This window comes from Gadus macrocephalus, chromosome 4, assembly GCF_031168955.1.
Source record: "Gadus macrocephalus chromosome 4, ASM3116895v1".
Classification (NCBI taxonomy): domain Eukaryota; kingdom Metazoa; phylum Chordata; class Actinopteri; order Gadiformes; family Gadidae; genus Gadus; species Gadus macrocephalus.
In genome coordinates, this window is record NC_082385.1 from 24,004,418 (window position 1) to 24,018,040 (window position 13,623).

Below are 13,623 nucleotides of genomic sequence, written 5' to 3' on the forward strand. Positions count from 1 at the left end.
CTTTAACACAGTGTGTGAATGGTCACATCTCATGGAACATCAAACTGAGCGGGCGAACCTAACTTAACAGATCGTCTGAAATAAATAGTTCTTGACGACAGTGATTTCACTTTTCGTAAGGTGACCTCAAAACTCCCTTCAGAAGTGGGACTCAAACCCACACTTCCAGACGAGACTGTGACCTGATCGCAGCACCTTAGACCGGCCATCCTGACACAAACTAAAAAGTGTCCCAGAGTGAATAGTGGGTGCAATTTCGTTAAACTTGTCAAGTTATCAATGGCCTCGTCTTGCCCACAGACACCTCATGCATCACAAATAACGCCAGGTTGAATGTGTTCGGCACTGTGGGTAAAATTCCCTTACTCCCCGTCTGGGAAATGAACCCCGGACTCCCGCGTGACAGGCTGGGATACTGACCCCTAATCTAACGAGGAACTCCGTGAATATACGTTCCTCAACACGTCCAAGAACTTTGAAGACTACAGGTGGAAACGTGAGTCTGACGAATTCATTTCTGGGGGCACAACTTCTTGAGCTAACAAGCGTTGGTGTTTCATTGGTAGAATTACCTGTCATGCATGAAGCCCTGGTCTGCAACATTGGAAAGTATCTGGGCTGCATTGTAGTACACCTGCTGCTGAATCTCTGGCTGATTGCAGGCAAAGGTATAAGGCTGGGTCATTTGCGTGACCAAAATAAATTGGCTCTTTTCGTTCGGACTGAGTTAAACCAAGAATCTTCACATTCCTGGTTTCATGCATGGCCAATGGATACTGACCACTGTACTAATGAGGGGCTGTGGTGTTCTAGTATTTCTTATAGTGAGCAAGCACTATGAGTCCTGCAGGTGGAAATGTGTCTTGAGAGGATTTTGTGAGCCAAAGTGGGACTAAAAGCGAGCATTGGTGGTTCAGTGGTAGAATTCTCGCCTGCCACGCGGGAGGCCCGGGTTCGATTCCCGGCCAATGCAGTGCATAATTATTATGAATTCTTAAAACGCAACTTAAACACAGTGTGTGAATGGTCACATCTCATGGAACATCAAACTGAGCGGGCGAACCTAACTTAACAGATCGTCTGAAATAAATAGTTCTTGACGACAGTGATTTCACTTTTCGTAAGGTGACCTCAAAACTCCCTTCAGAAGTGGGACTCAAACCCACACTTCCAGACGAGACTGTGACCTGATCGCAGCACCTTAGACCGGCCATCCTGACACAAACTAAAAAGTGTCCCAGAGTGAATAGTGCGTGCAATTTCGTTAAACTTGTCAAGTTATCAATGGCCTCGTCTTGCCCACAGACACCTCATGCATCTCAAATAACGCCAGGTTGAATGTGTTCGGCACTGTGGGTAAATATCCCTAACTCCCCGTCGGGGAATTGAACCCCGGTCTCCCGCGTGACAGGCGGGGATACTGACCACTATACTAACAAGGAACTCTGCAAATATACGTTCCTCAACACGTCCAAGAACTTTGAAGACTACAGGTGGAAACGTGAGTCTGACCAATTCATTTCTGGGGGCACAACTTCTTGAGCTAACAAGCGTTGGTGTTTCATTGGTAGAATTACCTGTCATGCATGAAGCCCTGGTCTGCAACATTGGAAAGTATCTGGGCTGCATTGTAGTGCACCTGCTGCTGAATCTCTGGCTGATTGCAGGCAAAGGTATAAGGCTGGGTCATTTGCATGACCAAAACAAATTGGCTCTTTTCGTTCGGACTGAGTTAAACCAAGAATCTTCACATTCCTGGTTTCATGCATGGCCAATGGATACTGACCACTGTACTAATGAGGGGCTGTGGTGTTCTAGTATTTCTTAAAGTGAGCAAGCACTATGAGTCCTGCAGGTGGAAATGTGTCTCGAGAGGATTTTGTGAGCCAAAGTGGGACTAAAAGCGAGCAGTGGTGGTTCAGTGGTAGAATTCTCGCCTGCCTCGCGCGAGGCCAGGGTTCGATTCCCGGCCAATGCAGTGCATCATTATTATGAATTCTTAAAACGCAACTTTAACACAGTGTGTGAATGGTCACATCTCATGGAACATCAAACTGAGCGGGCGAACCTAACTTAACAGATCGTCTGAAATAAATAGTTCTTGACGACAGTGATTTCACTTTTCGTAAGGTGACCTCAAAACTCCCTTCAGAAGTGGGACTCAAACCCACACTTCCAGACGAGACTGTGACCTGATCGCAGCACCTTAGACCGGCCATCCTGACACAAACTAAAAAGTGTCCCAGAGTGAATAGTGGGTGCAATTTCGTTAAACTTGTCAAGTTATCAATGGCCTCGTCTTGCCCACAGACACCTCATGCATCTCAAATAACGCCAGGTTGAATGTGTTCGGCACTGTGGGTTAATATCCCTAACTCCACGTCGGGGAATTGAACCCCGGTCTCCCGCGTGACAGGCGGGGATACTGACCACTATACTAACAAGGAACTCTGCAAATATGCGTTCCTCAACACGTCCAAGAACTTTGAAGACTACAGGTGGAAACGTGAGTCTGACCAATTCATTTCTGGGGGCACAACTTCTTGAGCTAACAAGCGTTGGTGTTTCATTGGTAGAATTACCTGTCATGCATGAAGCCCTGGTCTGCAACATTGGAAAGTATCTGGGCTGCATTGTAGTGCACCTGCTGCTGAATCTCTGGCTGATTGCAGGCAAAGGAATAAGGCTGGGTCATTTGCGTGACCAAAACAAATTGGCTCTTTTCGTTCGGACTGAGTTAAACCAAGAATCTTCACATTCCTGGTTTCATGCATGGCCAATGGATACTGACCACTGTACTAATGAGGGGCTGTGGTGTTCTAGTATTTCTTAAAGTGAGCAAGCACTATGAGTCCTGCAGGTGGAAATGTGTCTCGAGAGGATTTTGTGAGCCAAAGTGGGACTAAAAGCGAGCATTGGTGGTTCAGTGGTAGATTTCTCGCCTGCCACGCGGGAGGCCCGGGTTCGATTCCCGGCCAATGCAGTGCATAATTATTATGAATTCATAAAACGCAACTTAAACACAGTGTGTGAATGGTCACATCTCATGGAACATCAAACTGAGCGGGCGAACCTAACTTAACAGATCGTCTGAAATAAATAGTTCTTGACGACAGTGACTTCACTTTTCGTAAGGTGACCTCAAAACTCCCTTCAGAAGTGGGACTCAAACCCACACTTCCAGACGAGACTGTGACCTGATCGCAGCACCTTAGACCGGCCATCCTGACACAAACTAAAAAGTGTCCCAGAGTGAATAGTGGGTGCAATTTCGTTAAACTTGTCAAGTTATCAATGGCCTCGTCTTGCCCACAGACACCTCATGCATCTCAAATAACGCCAGGTTGAATGTGTTCGGCACTGTGGGTAAAATTCCCTTACTCCCCGTCGGGGAATTGAACCCCGGTCTCCCGCGTGACAGGCGGGGATACTGACCACTATACTAACGAGGAAGTATATGCATTTACGTTCCTCAACACGTCCAAGAACTTTGACGTCTACAGGTGGAAACGTGAGTCTGACCAATTCATTTCTGGGGGCACAACTTCTTGAGCTAACAAGCGTTGGTGTTTCATTGGTAGAATTACCTGTCATGCATGAAGCCCTGGTCTGCAACATTGGAAAGTATCTGGGCTGCATTGTAGTGCACCTGCTGCTGAATCTCTGGCTGATTGCAGGCAAAGGTATAAGGCTGGGTCATTTGCGTGACCAAAACAAATTGGCTCTTTTCGTTCGGACTGAGTTAAACCAAGAATCTTCACATTCCTGGTTTCATGCATGGCCAATGGATACTGACCACTGTACTAATGAGGGGCTGTGGTGTTCAAGTATTTCGTAAAGTGAGCAAGCACTATGAGTCCTGCAGGTGGAAATGTGTCTTGAGAGGATTTTGTGAGCCAAAGTGGGACTAAAAGCGTGCATTGGTGGTTCAATGGTAGAATTCTCGCCTGCCTCGCGCGAGGCCAGGGTTCGATTCCCGGCCAATGCAGTGCATCATTATTATGAATTCTTATAACGCAACTTTAACACAGTGTGTGAATGGTCACATCTCATGGAACATCAAACTGAGCGGGCGAACCTAACTTAACAGATCGTCTGAAATAAATAGTTCTTGATGACAGTGATTTCACTTTTCGTAAGGTGACCTCAAAACTCCCTTCAGAAGTGGGACTCAAACCCACACTTCCAGACGAGACTGTGACCTGATCGCAGCACCTTAGAACGGCCATCCTGACACAAACTAAAAAGTGTCCCAGAGTGAATAGTGGGTGCAATTTCGTTAAACTTGTCAAGTTATCAATGGCCTCGTCTTGCCCACAGACACCTCATGCATCTCAAATAACGCCAGGTTGAATGTGTTCGGCACTGTGGGTAAAATTCCCTTACTCCCCGTCGGGGAATTTAACCCCGGTCTCCCGCGTGACAGGCGGGGATACTGACCACTATACTAACGAGGAACTCTGTGAATATACGTTCCTCAACACGTCCAAGAACTTTGAAGACTACCGGTGGAAACGTGAGTCTGACCAATTCATTTCTGGGGGCACAACTTCTTGAGCTAACAAGCGTTGGTGTTTCATTGGTAGAATTACCTGTCATGCATGAAGCCCTGGTCTGCAACATTGGAAAGTATCTGGGCTGCATTGTAGTGCACCTGCTGCTGAATCTCTGGCTGATTGCAGGCAAAGGTATAAGGCTGGGTCATTTGCGTGACCAAAACAAATTGGCTCTTTTCGTTCGGACTGAGTTAAACCAAGAATCTTCACATTCCTGGTTTCATGCATGGCCAATGGATACTGACCACTGTACTAATGAGGGGCTGTGGAGTTCTAGTATTTCTTAAAGTGAGCAAGCACTATGAGTCCTGCAGGTGGAAATGTGTCTTGAGAGGATTTTGTGAGCCAAAGTGGGACTAAAAGCGAGCATTGGTGGTTCAGTGGTAGAACTCTCGCCTGCCACGCGGGAGGCCCGGGTTCGATTCCCGGCCAATGCAGTGCATAATTATTATGAATTCTTAAAACGCAACTTAAACACAGTGTGTGAATGGTCACATCTCATGGAACATCAAACTGAGCGGGCGAACCTAACTTAACAGATCGTCTGAAATAAATAGTTCTTGACGACAGTGATTTCACTTTTCGTAAGGTGACCTCAAAACTCCCTTCAGAAGTGGGACTCAAACCCACACTTCCAGACGAGACTGTGACCTGATCGCAGCACCTTAGACCGGCCATCCTGACACAAACTAAAAAGTGTCCCAGAGTGAATAGTGGGTGCAATTTCGTTAAACTTGTCAAGTTATCAATGGCCTCGTCTTGCCCACAGACACCTCATGCATCACAAATAACGCCAGGTTGAATGTGTTCGGCACTGTGGGTAAATATCCCTAACTCCCCGTCGGGGAATTGAACCCCGTTCTCCCGCGTGACAGGCGGGGATACTGACCACTATACTAACGAGGAGCACAGTAAAAACCAATTCCTCAACACGTCCAAGAACTTTGACGTCTACAGGTGGAAACGTGAGTCTGACCAATTCATTTCTGGGGGCACAACTTCTTGAGCAAACAAGCGTTGGTGTTTCATTGGTAGAATTACCTGTCATGCATGAAGCCCTGGTCTGCAACATTGGAAAGTATCTGGGCTGCATTGTAGTGCACCTGCTGCTGAATCTCTGGCTGATTGCAGGCAAAGGTATAAGGCTGGGTCATTTGCGTGACCAAAACAAATTGGCTCTTTTCGTTCGGACTGAGTTAAACCAAGAATCTTCACATTCCTGGTTTCATGCATGGCCAATGGATACTGACCACTGTACTAATGAGGGGCTGTGGTGTTCTAGTATTTCTTAAAGTGAGCAAGCACTATGTGTCCTGCAGGTGGAAATGTGTCTCGAGAGGATTTTGTGAGCCAAAGTGGGACTAAAAGCGAGCATTGGTGGTTCAGTGGTAGAATTCTCGCCTGCCACGCGGGTGGCCCGGGTTCGATTCCCGGCCAATGCAGTGCATAATTATTATGAATTCATAAAACGCAACTTAAACACAGTGTGTGAATGGTCACATCTCATGGAACATCAAACTGAGCGGGCAAACCTAACTTAACAGATCGTCTGAAATAAATAGTTCTTGACGACAGTGATTTCACTTTTCGTAAGGTGACCTCAAAACTCCCTTCAGAAGTGGGACTCAAACCCACACTTCCAGACGAGACTGCGACCTGATCGCAGCACCTTAGACCGGCCATCCTGACACAAACTAAAAAGTGTACCAGAGTGAATAGTGGGTTCAATTTCGTTAAACTTGTCAAGTTATCAATGGCCTCGTCTTGCCCACAGACACCTCATGCATCTCAAATAACGCCAGGTTGAATGTGTTCGGCACTGTGGGTAAAATTCCCTTACTCCCCGTCGGCGAATTGAACCCCGGTCTCCCGCGTGACAGGCGGGGATACTGACCACTATACTAACGAGGAACTATGTGCATTTACGTTCCTCAACACGTCCAAGAACTTTGAAGACTACAGGTGGAAACGTGAGTCTGACCAATTCATTTCTGGGGGCACATTTTCTTGAGCTAACAAGCGTTGGTGTTTCATTGGTAGAATTACCTGTCATGCATGAAGCCCTGGTCTGCAACATTGGAAAGTATCTGGGCTGCATTGTAGTGCACCTGCTGCTGAATCTCTGGCTGATTGCAGGCAAAGGTATAAGGCTGGGTCATTTGCGTGACCAAAACAAATTGGCTCTTTTCGTTCGGACTGAGTTAAACCAAGAATCTTCACATTCCTGGTTTCATGCATGGCCAATGGATACTGACCACTGTACTAATGAGGGGCTGTGGTGTTCTAGTATTTCTTAAAGTGAGCAAGCACTATGAGTCCTGCAGGTGGAAATGTGTCTCGAGAGGATTTTGTGAGCCAAACTGGGACTAAAAGCGAGCATTGGTGGTTCAGTGGTAGAATTCTCGCCTGCCACGCGGGAGGCCCGGGTTCGATTCCCGGCCAATGCAGTGCATAATTATTATGAATTCATAAAACGCAACTTAAACACAGTGTTTGAATGGTCACATCTCATGGAACATCAAACTGAGCGGGCGAACCTAACTTAACAGATCGTCTGAAATAAATAGTTCTTGATGACAGTGATTTCACTTTTCGTAAGGTGACCTCAAAACTCCCTTCAGAAGTGGGACTCAAACCCACACTTCCAGACGAGACTGCGACCTGATCGCAGCACCTTAGACCGGCCATCCTGACACAAACTAAAAAGTGTCCCAGAGTGAATAGTGGGTGCAATTTCGTTAAACTTGTCAAGTTATCAATGGCCTCGTCTTGCCCACAGACACCTCATGCATCACAAATAACGCCAGGTTGAATGTGTTCGGCACTGTGGGTAAAATTCCCTTACTCCCCGTCTGGGAATTGAACCCCGGTCTCCCGCGTGACAGGCGGGGATACTGACCACTATACTAACGAGGAACTATGTGCATTTACGTTCCTCAACACGTCCAAGAACTTTGAAGACTACAGGTGGAAACGTGAGTCTGACCAATTCATTTCTGGGGGCACATTTTCTTGAGCTAACAAGCGTTGGTGTTTCATTGGTAGAATTACCTGTCATGCATGAAGCCCTGGTCTGCAACATTGGAAAGTATCTGGGCTGCATTGTAGTGCACCTGCTGCTGAATCTCTGGCTGATTGCAGGCAAAGGTATAAGGCTGGGTCATTTGCGTGACCAAAACAAATTGGCTCTTTTCGTTCGGACTGAGTTAAACCAAGAATCTTCACATTCCTGGTTTCATGCATGGCCAATGGATACTGACCACTGTACTAATGAGGGGCTGTGGTGTTCTAGTATTTCTTAAAGTGAGCAAGCACTATGAGTCCTGCAGGTGGAAATGTGTCTCGAGAGGATTTTGTGAGCCAAAGTGGGACTAAAAGGGAGCATTGGTGGTTCAGTGGTAGAATTCTCGCCTGCCACGCGGGAGGCCCGGGTTCGATTCCCGGCCAATGCAGTGCATAATTATTATGAATTCATAAAACGCAACTTAAACACAGTGTGTGAATGGTCACATCTCATGGAACATCAAACTGAGCGGGCGAACCTAACTTAACAGATCGTCTGAAATAAATAGTTCTTGATGACAGTGATTTCACTTTTCGTAAGGTGACCTCAAAACTCCCTTCAGAAGTGGGACTCAAACCCACACTTCCAGACGAGACTGCGACCTGATCGCAGCACCTTAGAGCGGCCATCCTGACACAAACTAAAAAGTGTACCAGAGTGAATAGTGTGTTCAATTTCGTTAAACTTGTCAAGTTATCAATGGCCTCGTCTTGCCCACAGACACCTCATGCATCTCAAATAACGCCAGGTTGAATGTGTTCGGCACTGTGGGTAAATATCCCTAACTCCCCGTCGGGGAATTGAACGCCGTTCTCCCGCGTGACAGGCGGGGATACTGACCACTATACTAACGAGGAGCACAGTAAAATCCAATTCCTCAACACGTCCAAGAACTTTGACGTCTACAGGTGGAAACGTGAGTCTGACCAATTCATTTCTGGGGGCACAACTTCTTGAGCTAACAAGCGTTGGTGTTTCATTGGTAGAATTACCTGTCATGCATGAAGCCCTGGTCTGCAACATTGGAAAGTATCTGGGCTGCATTGTAGTACACCTGCTGCTGAATCTCTGGCTGATTGCAGGCAAAGGTATAAGGCTGGGTCATTTGCGTGACCAAAATAAATTGGCTCTTTTCGTTCGGACTGAGTTAAACCAAGAATCTTCACATTCCTGGTTTCATGCATGGCCAATGGATACTGACCACTGTACTAATGAGGGGCTGTGGTGTTCTAGTATTTCTTATAGTGAGCAAGCACTATGAGTCCTGCAGGTGGAAATGTGTCTTGAGAGGATTTTGTGAGCCAAAGTGGGACTAAAAGCGAGCATTGGTGGTTCAGTGGTAGAATTCTTGCCTGCCACGCGGGAGGCCCGGGTTCGATTCCCGGCCAATGCAGTGCATAATTATTATGAATTCTTAAAACGCAACTTAAACACAGTGTGTGAATGGTCACATCTCATGGAACATCAAACTGAGCGGGCGAACCTAACTTAACAGATCGTCTGAAATGAATAGTTCTTGACGACAGTGATTTCACTTTTCGTAAGGTGACCTCAAAACTCCCTTCAGAAGTGGGACTCAAACCCACACTTCCAGACGAGACTGTGACCTGATCGCAGCACCTTAGACCGGCCATCCTGACACAAACTAAAAAGTGTCCCAGAGTGAATAGTGGGTGCAATTTCGTTAAACTTGTCAAGTTATCAATGGCCTCGTCTTGCCCACAGACACCTCATGCATCTCAAATAACGCCAGGTTGAATGTGTTCGGCACTGTGGGTAAAATTCCCTTACTCCCCATCGGGGAATTGAACCCCTGTCTCCCGCGTGACAGGCTGGGATACTGACTACTATTCTAACGATGAACTCCGTGAATATACGTTCCTCAACACGTCCAAGAACTTTGACGTCTACAGGTGGAAACGTGAGTCTGACCAATTCATTTCTGGGGGCACAAATTCTTGAGCTAACAAGCGTTGGTGTTTCATTGGTAGAATTACCTGTCATGCATGAAGCCCTGGTCTGCAACATTGGAAAGTATCTGGGCTGCATTGTAGTGCACCTGCTGCTGAATCTCTGGCTGATTGCAGGCAAAGGTATAAGGCTGGGTCATTTGCGTGACCAAAATAAATTGGCTCTTTTCGTTCCTTTCCTCGTCTTGCCCACAGTGGTAGAATTCTCGCCTGCCACGCGGGAGGCCCGGGTTCGATTCCCGGCCAATGCAGTGCATAATTATTATGAATTCATAAAACGCAACTTAAACACAGTGTGTGAATGGTCACATCTCATGGAACATCAAACTGAGCGGGCGAACCTAACTTAACAGATCGTCTGAAATAAATAGTTCTTGATGACAGTGATTTCACTTTTCGTAAGGTGACCTCAAAACTCCCTTCAGAAGTGGGACTCAAACCCACACTTCCAGACGAGACTGCGACCTGATCGCAGCACCTTAGAGCGGCCATCCTGACACAAACTAAAATGTGTACCAGAGTGAATAGTGTGTTCAATTTCGTTAAACTTGTCAAGTTATCAATGGCCTCGTCTTGCCCACAGACACCTCATGCATCTCAAATAACGCCAGGTTGAATGTGTTCGGCACTGTGGGTAAATATCCCTAACTCCCCGTCGGGGAATTGAACCCCGTTCTCCCGCGTGACAGGCGGGGATACTGACCACTATACTAACGAGGAGCACAGTAAAATCCAATTCCTCAACACGTCCAAGAACTTTGACGTCTACAGGTGGAAACGTGAGTCTGACCAATTCATTTCTGGGGGCACAACTTCTTGAGCAAACATGCGTTGGTGTTTCATTGGTAGAATTACCTGTCATGCATGAAGCCCTGGTCTGCAACATTGGAAAGTATCTGGGCTGCATTGTAGTGCACCTGCTGCTGAATCTCTGGCTGATTGCAGGCAAAGGTATAAGGCTGGGTCATTTGCGTGACCAAAACAAATTGGCTCTTTTCGTTCGGACTGAGTTAAACCAAGAATCTTCACATTCCTGGTTTCATGCATGGCCAATGGATACTGACCACTGTACTAATGAGGGGCTGTGGTGTTCTAGTATTTCTTAAAGTGAGCAAGCACTATGTGTCCTGCAGGTGGAAATGTGTCTCGAGAGGATTTTGTGAGCCAAAGTGGGACTAAAAGCGAGCATTGGTGGTTCAGTGGTAGAATTCTCGCCTGCCACGCGGGTGGCCCGGGTTCGATTCCCGGCCAATGCAGTGCATAATTATTATGAATTCATAAAACGCAACTTAAACACAGTGTGTGAATGGTCACATCTCATGGAACATCAAACTGAGCGGGCAAACCTAACTTAACAGATCGTCTGAAATAAATAGTTCTTGACGACAGTGATTTCACTTTTCGTAAGGTGACCTCAAAACTCCCTTCAGAAGTGGGACTCAAACCCACACTTCCAGACGAGACTGCGACCTGATCGCAGCACCTTAGACCGGCCATCCTGACACAAACTAAAAAGTGTACCAGAGTGAATAGTGGGTTCAATTTCGTTAAACTTGTCAAGTTATCAATGGCCTCGTCTTGCCCACAGACACCTCATGCATCTCAAATAACGCCAGGTTGAATGTGTTCGGCACTGTGGGTAAAATTCCCTTACTCCCCGTCGGGGAATTGAGCCCCGGTCTCCCGCGTGACAGGCGGGGATACTGACCACTATACTAACGAGGAACTATGTGCATTTACGTTCCTCAACACGTCCAAGAACTTTGAAGACTACAGGTGGAAACGTGAGTCTGACCAATTCATTTCTGGGGGCACATTTTCTTGAGCTAACAAGCGTTGGTGTTTCATTGGTAGAATTACCTGTCATGCATGAAGCCCTGGTCTGCAACATTGGAAAGTATCTGGGCTGCATTGTAGTGCACCTGCTGCTGAATCTCTGGCTGATTGCAGGCAAAGGTATAAGGCTGGGTCATTTGCGTGACCAAAACAAATTGGCTCTTTTCGTTCGGACTGAGTTAAACCAAGAATCTTCACATTCCTGGTTTCATGCATGGCCAATGGATACTGACCACTGTACTAATGAGGGGCTGTGGTGTTCTAGTATTTCTTAAAGTGAGCAAGCACTATGAGTCCTGCAGGTGGAAATGTGTCTCGAGAGGATTTTGTGAGCCAAACTGGGACTTAAAGCGAGCATTGGTGGTTCAGTGGTAGAATTCTCGCCTGCCACGCGGGAGGCCCGGGTTCGATTCCCGGCCAATGCAGTGCATAATTATTATGAATTCATAAAACGCAACTTAAACACAGTGTGTGAATGGTCACATCTCATGGAACATCAAACTGAGCGGGCGAACCTAACTTAACAGATCGTCTGAAATAAATAGTTCTTGATGACAGTGATTTCACTTTTCGTAAGGTGACCTCAAAACTCCCTTCAGAAGTGGGACTCAAACCCACACTTCCAGACGAGACTGCGACCTGATCGCAGCACCTTAGACCGGCCATCCTGACACAAACTAAAAAGTGTCCCAGAGTGAATAGTGGGTGCAATTTCGTTAAACTTGTCAAGTTATCAATGGCCTCGTCTTGCCCACAGACACCTCATGCATCACAAATAACGCCAGGTTGAATGTGTTCGGCACTGTGGGTAAAATTCCCTTACTCCCCGTCTGGGAATTGAACCCCGGTCTCCCGCGTGACAGGCTGGGATACTGACCCCTAATCTAACGAGGAACTCCGTGAATATACGTTCCTCAACACGTCCAAGAACTTTGAAGACTACAGGTGGAATCGTGAGTCTGACGAATTCATTTCTGGGGGCACAACTTCTTGAGCTAACAAGCGTTGGTGTTTCATTGGTAGAATTACCTGTCATGCATGAAGCCCTGGTCTGCAACATTGGAAAGTATCTGGGCTGCATTGTAGTACACCTGCTGCTGAATCTCTGGCTGATTGCAGGCAAAGGTATAAGGCTGGGTCATTTGCGTGACCAAAATAAATTGGCTCTTTTCGTTCGGACTGAGTTAAACCAAGAATCTTCACATTCCTGGTTTCATGCATGGCCAATGGATACTGACCACTGTACTAATGAGGGGCTGTGGTGTTCTAGTATTTCTTATAGTGAGCAAGCACTATGAGTCCTGCAGGTGGAAATGTGTCTTGAGAGGATTTTGTGAGCCAAAGTGGGACTAAAAGCGAGCATTGGTGGTTCAGTGGTAGAATTCTTGCCTGCCACGCGGGAGGCCCGGGTTCGATTCCCGGCCAATGCAGTGCATAATTATTATGAATTCTTAAAACGCAACTTAAACACAGTGTGTGAATGGTCACATCTCATGGAACATCAAACTGAGCGGGCGAACCTAACTTAACAGATCGTCTGAAATGAATAGTTCTTGACGACAGTGATTTCACTTTTCGTAAGGTGACCTCAAAACTCCCTTCAGAAGTGGGACTCAAACCCACACTTCCAGACGAGACTGTGACCTGATCGCAGCACCTTAGACCGGCCATCCTGACACAAACTAAAAAGTGTCCCAGAGTGAATAGTGGGTGCAATTTCGTTAAACTTGTCAAGTTATCAATGGCCTCGTCTTGCCCACAGACACCTCATGCATCTCAAATAACGCCAGGTTGAATGTGTTCGGCACTGTGGGTAAAATTCCCTTACTCCCCATCGGGGAATTGAACCCCTGTCTCCCGCGTGACAGGCTGGGATACTGACTACTATTCTAACGATGAACTCCGTGAATATACGTTCCTCAACACGTCCAAGAACTTTGACGTCTACAGGTGGAAACGTGAGTCTGACCAATTCATTTCTGGGGGCACAAATTCTTGAGCTAACAAGCGTTGGTGTTTCATTGGTAGAATTACCTGTCATGCATGAAGCCCTGGTCTGCAACATTGGAAAGTATCTGGGCTGCATTGTAGTGCACCTGCTGCTGAATCTCTGGCTGATTGCAGGCAAAGGTATAAGGCTGGGTCATTTGCGTGACCAAAATAAATTGGCTCTTTTCGTTCCTTTCCTCGTCTTGCC

General features: G+C 46.7%; 5 non-coding genes across 5 annotated transcripts; all 5 read left to right on the forward strand.

Moving 5' to 3' along the window:
- Nucleotides 1-902: 902 nt before the first annotated feature.
- On the forward strand, nucleotides 903-973 carry trnag-gcc (transfer RNA glycine (anticodon GCC)). The gene has a single exon. It is a non-coding gene; the product is annotated as a tRNA-Gly (tRNA).
- A 3,949-nt stretch (nucleotides 974-4,922) lies between these two features.
- Nucleotides 4,923-4,993, forward strand: trnag-gcc (transfer RNA glycine (anticodon GCC)). Its single transcript has one exon. It is a non-coding gene; the product is annotated as a tRNA-Gly (tRNA).
- Nucleotides 4,994-6,932: 1,939 nt separating this feature from the next.
- trnag-gcc (transfer RNA glycine (anticodon GCC)) lies at nucleotides 6,933-7,003 on the forward strand. The gene has a single exon. It is a non-coding gene; the product is annotated as a tRNA-Gly (tRNA).
- Nucleotides 7,004-7,937: 934 nt separating this feature from the next.
- Nucleotides 7,938-8,008, forward strand: trnag-gcc (transfer RNA glycine (anticodon GCC)). Its single transcript has one exon. It is a non-coding gene; the product is annotated as a tRNA-Gly (tRNA).
- A 3,772-nt stretch (nucleotides 8,009-11,780) lies between these two features.
- On the forward strand, nucleotides 11,781-11,851 carry trnag-gcc (transfer RNA glycine (anticodon GCC)). Its single transcript has one exon. It is a non-coding gene; the product is annotated as a tRNA-Gly (tRNA).
- Nucleotides 11,852-13,623: the final 1,772 nt, after the last annotated feature.